Raw genomic sequence first — 6,000 nt, forward strand, 5'->3', positions numbered from 1 at the left:
TCAAAGAATTCGTGGCTCTGATTTAAATCTGACACACTGACAAGCCTTCCAGACTTAAGTCAATGACGTCCAGGCCTGCCACTCTGTCAGGACTATGCTTCCAGCCCCTATGGTTAGCAATAAGGAGGGTTCTTCCTACTGGATGGATGCAAAACTGTCAGCTCCTTGTAATCCTCAGAATTCAACTGACCTTGGTCTGTGACCCGAGGAAGGGTGTAGAGTCCATTTTCCTGCAGCCCGTGGAGGTCAGCTGGGCTGGGGAAGGGATGAATAACATCCTCCAGGTTCTCCCTCTCTGAGCATTTAAAAAGCAGTAATAAATAGATGAGAGCCTGGGAGGTGTGATTGATTTGTTTTATGAATCATAGAAGAGGCTGTAACTCATGGGAGATTAGGGTTGAAATAAGTTGTACGGCGCTTGCATTACACACAGAGATTAATGGCTTATCACACAAGACCCCACATTAACCAGCTCACCCACAGGGAATTTAATAGCAGGCCACACGGGCTGACTTTTAATTCTTGAACAAATGCTCCGGGCTTGTGTGCAGCCTTGATTCTCACCCATGAGCCCCTGTCTGATCAGAGCCACGAGGGCTCAGGAGCTGGAGAGCGGCTTCCCTCTTAGGGAGAAGAAACTGAGGATTCCCAAAGGTACTCAACACCCATTTCCTTTCTGCCTTGTTTTTTTCCTCAAGGCAATGAGCAGAATTTCTTAGGAGGGCTAAGAGATGATGCCACTTCTCTTACTACCACCAGCTAGCATCTACTACGGTGTCCAGGTTCTGTGCTGAAGGCTTTTTGGATTCTCACTGAAATCTCATGGCAACTGTATGAGATCAGCATTACTGAATCCATTTTACAGCTGAGAAACATGGGCTGGAGGCTGCATGGGCTTATGGAGGAAGCATGGGTTGCAAGCCTCAGTGCATGCTTCCTTCATGAGTATTATTGTTTTGGAGCTCCAGTTTCCTCATCTGTAAAATTGATAATGTCAGTCCTTTGCAGAGGTGTTCTAGGGCTATACGATCACAGTGCCTGGCACTTAGGAGGTGCCCATAAAGAAGTCAGCCCAGGAGACTGCTGGGGACAAGAAAGGGACAGCGGAGGGAAGAGCCAATCTGTGCTTCTGAGACACACCTGGCATCCCGTAGGTGCCTCTGAAACCATACCAAAGAGGGTCAAAGTGGAGTTCAATAGAGTTGGCCTGATGGTTGGATGGATCCAGGCTGGAGAAAGATGAGGTTAGGCTCTAGACTTGACCATGACGCAAAGCCTCAGGCTAAGAGTACCCAATGATGCATGTTGCAGAATGGTTGGAAGAATTCAGGAGCTGGACTGGCAACTCCAACTGCGGGCTGCTATTTGCCCTGACCAGGGCAGCAGCTGCCAGAGGTCTCAGCCAAGCCTGCACATGGGCTGGAGTCACTTGTGTTGCTGATGGGCACCCAGCGGGGCCATGGGCAGCCCTTGACATTCCCTGCCTCAACCTGTTTGACCAGCTTCACGTCTCAGCCTCTGTCTCTGCTCCCTTGACCAGCACACCTCCTGCCTGATGGGATTAGAGCCTGGGGTCTGGATCTGCCATCACATAGAGTCCCAGCTGTCGGCTTGTGTCCTGCTGACTTAGTCAGGTGGAACTCTAAACTTTCAATCCACCTGCTTCCTGGTCTTTATACCCACAGAGACGAAGCCCTGCTTGGATTTTTGTCACTGCCCAGATCCCACCAGAGTCTCCCAGGTTGCTTAGAAATCTGTTTTAACTGGAACCAACCGGGTTAATACCCATGAGTTTGATTTATTGACTCCTGACGCCAAAGATAGAGAACTCTCCTAAAAGGTTGCTGAACTAACGTTAGGACAAATTAAGACTTTCCCCTTTTCTCACAGTGGGAATCATACCACTGACCTTAACTGCATGCTACTATGCATCCGGCCAAGCTCTTTACATTTTCCACATGTGATATTTCTCCCACTAAATGCATCCGCATCTCCGCTCACCCCATGTTCCCCACCTTTCTTGCTTTATTTCTGCCTAGCACTTAAAACCTTCTTCTTCTTTTTTTAAAAAATTTATTTTATTTATTTATTTTTGGCTGCGTTGTGTCTTCATTGCTGTGCACGGGCTTTCTCTAGTTGCAGGGAGCGGGGGCTACTCTTCGTTGCGGTGCGCAGGCTTCTCATTGCGGTGGCTTCTCTTATTGTGGAGCACGGGCTCTAGGCGCGTGGGCTTCAGTAGTTGTGGCGCACGGGCTTAGTTGCTCCGCGGCATGTGGTATCTTCCCGGACCAGGGCTCGAACTTGTGTCCCCTGCCCTGGCAGGCGATTCTTAACCACTGAGCCACCAGGGAAGCCCAAAACCTTCTTCTTTATAATATGCATTTTTCTAATTGTCTGCCTGTCTCTCCATCCCCACTAGACATGGATCCACCCAGACAAGGATTTTTGTCTTATGCATTTATTGCTGTATGCCCCACCCTAGACAGTATCTGACACACAAATAAATATCAATAAATATCAGTGGAATTGATTGGATGAATAAATACTCACAGGCTTTCAGGGATCTGGATCTCTCAGAGGGCTGTCCTCCACCCCGGGTCCCCTGCGATGGCCTTGCCTGGTCCAGAGACAGTGACCCCTGGGCAGCTCATCTTGGGCTTACTGGTCCCTAACCTGGACACTCAACTTTCCTCCCTGGATTTGGTCTTGGCCTCTGGCCCAGGCTTTCCAGGAAATCCAAACCCAGCTGTTGTCAGTCTTGACTTTGCTTCTTCTAACTGATCTCTGAAACTTTGTGGGGCTCTCGCTCCTCTGTGTGGCAGACACATGAATGGCCATTCATATTGGGTCTGTGGTCAGTGTCAATCCTATGACCACACAGCAGAGCTTCAGTGGGTCATTCAGGCAACAAGCACTTTATACACAGAGCCAAAATTTGGGATCTATACTGCTTGGGTTCAAGTTCCAACTCTGCCACATATTAACTTTCGGGTAAACTTTCTGAACCTCTGTTTTTTCATCAGTAAGATGGGATTAATGATGCTTAGTTGGAGGCTTTAGTGAGATAAAGTTTGAAAAGCAAAATTAGCTTGGCATACAGTAAATGCTCAATAAATATTAAGATGATGATGATGATTATTTTGGGTGTCAATCACTGGGCTTATTTTTGTGATTATGGAGGTGAATATGTCACAGTCCGTGGCTCCAAAGGACCCACATTCTAGAGGGAGAGGCTGAATAATTGCCAGGCAATTATAGTGCAATGTGTTTGGAGCTGTGATAGGGGAAACAGGGCACGGTGGGACCACTCAGGAGGGCCACCTAGGCCAGCCAAGGTTAAGGACAGGAAGCCACAGAAGAACTTTTATGGAAAAGTAAGACTTCAGTATGACTAAAGTTAAAGGGTTAAAAGGTTAAAGTTAAAGTTAAAGGGTTAATAGCACTATATGCATTAGTTCTATTGCTGTGTAACAAATTACCCTCCAAACTTAGAGTCTTAAAATCCAAACATTTCTGTTTCATAAATAAGTTCATTTGTACCATTTTTTTAGATTCCACATATAAGTGATATTATACGATATTTGTCTTTTTCTGTCTGACTTGCTTCACTCAGTATGACAACTCTAGGTCCATCCAGGTATAGCTGATTCACTTTGCTGTACTTTCTGAAACTAATGCAACATTGTAAATCAACTACACTCCAATAAGTTTTTTTTTTTTTTTTAAAGCTGGGGAGCAGAGAATATTGATGCAATATGGAAAAAAACCCAAACATTTATTATCTCACAGTAAATGCTTAATACATGTATGGCCATTATTTTAAAGTATACAAGGAGTGTGTGATAACTGATAAGAGAAATGACCAAGGTGCAGAACACTCATATATCTACAAGATATCTACAAGGTGACTGGATAGCACAGTGTCTGAGAGCTTGGGCCCTGGTGCCAGGATACCTGGGTCCAAGCCCTGACTATGCCAGTCACCAGAGTGGGTCACCAGCCTGAAATGGTTTCTGTGGGTCAGGAATCAGTGCATAAATTAACTGAGTCTCTGGCTCAGCATCTCTCACAAGGCTGGTTCTTAGGTTTCATCTGAAGGTTCAAATGGGGGAGGATCCCCTTCCAAGTTCACTCATGTGGATGTTGGTGTGATTCAGTTTCTCATGGACCATTGGGCTGGGGGCTCACTGGCTGTTGACTGGAGGCCTCCATCAGTCCTGCCACATGGGTCTCTCCCAAATGTGGAAGGTGGCTTCCATCAGAACAAGCGAGTAAGAAGGGATGAATAAGACAGAAGCCAGAGTCTTCTGTAACCTAATCTCAGAGGTGTCATCCCATCGCTTTTACCAGGAGAAGCAAGCCACTTGGTCTAGTCCATACTTAAAGGGAAATTACACAGGGCAAGGATATCAGAAGAAGGGACCATTGGGAGTCACCTTAGAATCTGCCTACCACATTGGAGAAGTTTCTTATGGAAAGAGGGAACACGGTCAAAGGCATGAGGTGTGAACATGTGTGGTATGTTTAGGAAAAGGCAAGTGTCTCAGGAGGGACAGTTCACAGGAGAATGTGTTGGTTGGTGATTGCACATGGAGGTGACAGCAGATGACGTTGGAATGGAAGGTGGGTATTAGCCCATGAAAAGCCTTGAAAACCCTTCATGCAATTTCTTCTTTAGTCCTAGGACAATGGGGGGCACTGAGAGGTGTTCAGGAGTGGAGTGACATGTGGAAAAATGATCTGCATGGGGCTTTTGGTGCATTTTTACATGGCCTTGCATGTCTTGGTAGACCTTCCATCAAGAGAATGAAGACCGAGCAAGAGGTGGTGTCTTGGGTATGGCCAGCCCTCTTCTCTAAATCCTTAGAGCTTTGTCTTGTGGGTTCTAGCCCTCTGACCCCAATTTTGTTTCAGCGGACCTGTCATTGGATATTCTCACTATTCTCGCCAAACCCCTCCCAGAACGTTTCGTAGGCAACCACTGTATGTGAAGCAAGTCCCTGCTCAACAGGGATTGAGGTGGGGGGGTGGGGGTGGGGACAAAGGTGAATTAGATGAGGGTAGGGCAGAACTGCCATACCCTATGGGTAAATCGAGGGTATTAATGAAACAGTTAACATTTATAGGGGACTCACCATGTTTGGTACTATGTTAAGAGCTTTATAAACTTTGTCTCATCTAATTCTCAACCAGCCTCCTGGCCTGGCACTGTTATTATCCCTTACAGATGCTGAACAGATACTCTGAGAGTTGATACACCGCTGGTGACTGGCATAGTCAGGGTTTGGACCCAAGTAGTCTGGCACCAGGGCCTAAGCTCTCAGACACTGTGCTATCCAGTCACCTGAATATCTTGTGGATATATGGGTGTTCTGCACCTTGGTCATTTCTCTTATCAGTTATCACACACTCCTTCTATACTTTAAAATAATGGAAAAAAGGTAAGAAAAGAAAAGCCAACCACATACAATCCAAAATGCAGAGACAGTGTGACCCTGCTTAAAATTAAAAAAAAAAAAATCACATATCTCCAGCAAAATAATGTTGCTTGACCTGTTGTTTCTTTGGGCCATAGGATTATCCACGGCTCCCGGTTGATTTAATTCTGCAGAGAAGTGATGGACCTTGGGTCCATGGCATGGAACTTGCTGGAATTCTAGCTCTGTCCCTTATAAGCTGTGTGATTCTGGGTAAGTCAAGCCCTTTGTAGCATACACTGTCAGGGCACCAAAATTTATTCCCTCAGATCCCTTTACTGTTTTTTGTACCCACCAGTCAACAGCCAGCCCATGTGCCCTCTGGCTGCAGGAACCCCCTCTCTCAGCCTGTGTGCATGAAGAGCTGGTGCTGAAACTGCCTGCTGGTTGCAGGGGGTATATATTCTGCAGCTTTTGCTCCCCAGTCGAGACAACTCTGAGGTGTTACCCATACTGTCTGCAGAGCTTCCCTGTGGGATTGAGCCAGAGTTACGCTCTGGGGGTCTTTGCCTAATAGTGCATT

Source organism: Eubalaena glacialis, chromosome 13, assembly GCF_028564815.1.
Source record: "Eubalaena glacialis isolate mEubGla1 chromosome 13, mEubGla1.1.hap2.+ XY, whole genome shotgun sequence".
Taxonomy (NCBI): Eukaryota; Metazoa; Chordata; class Mammalia; order Artiodactyla; family Balaenidae; genus Eubalaena; species Eubalaena glacialis.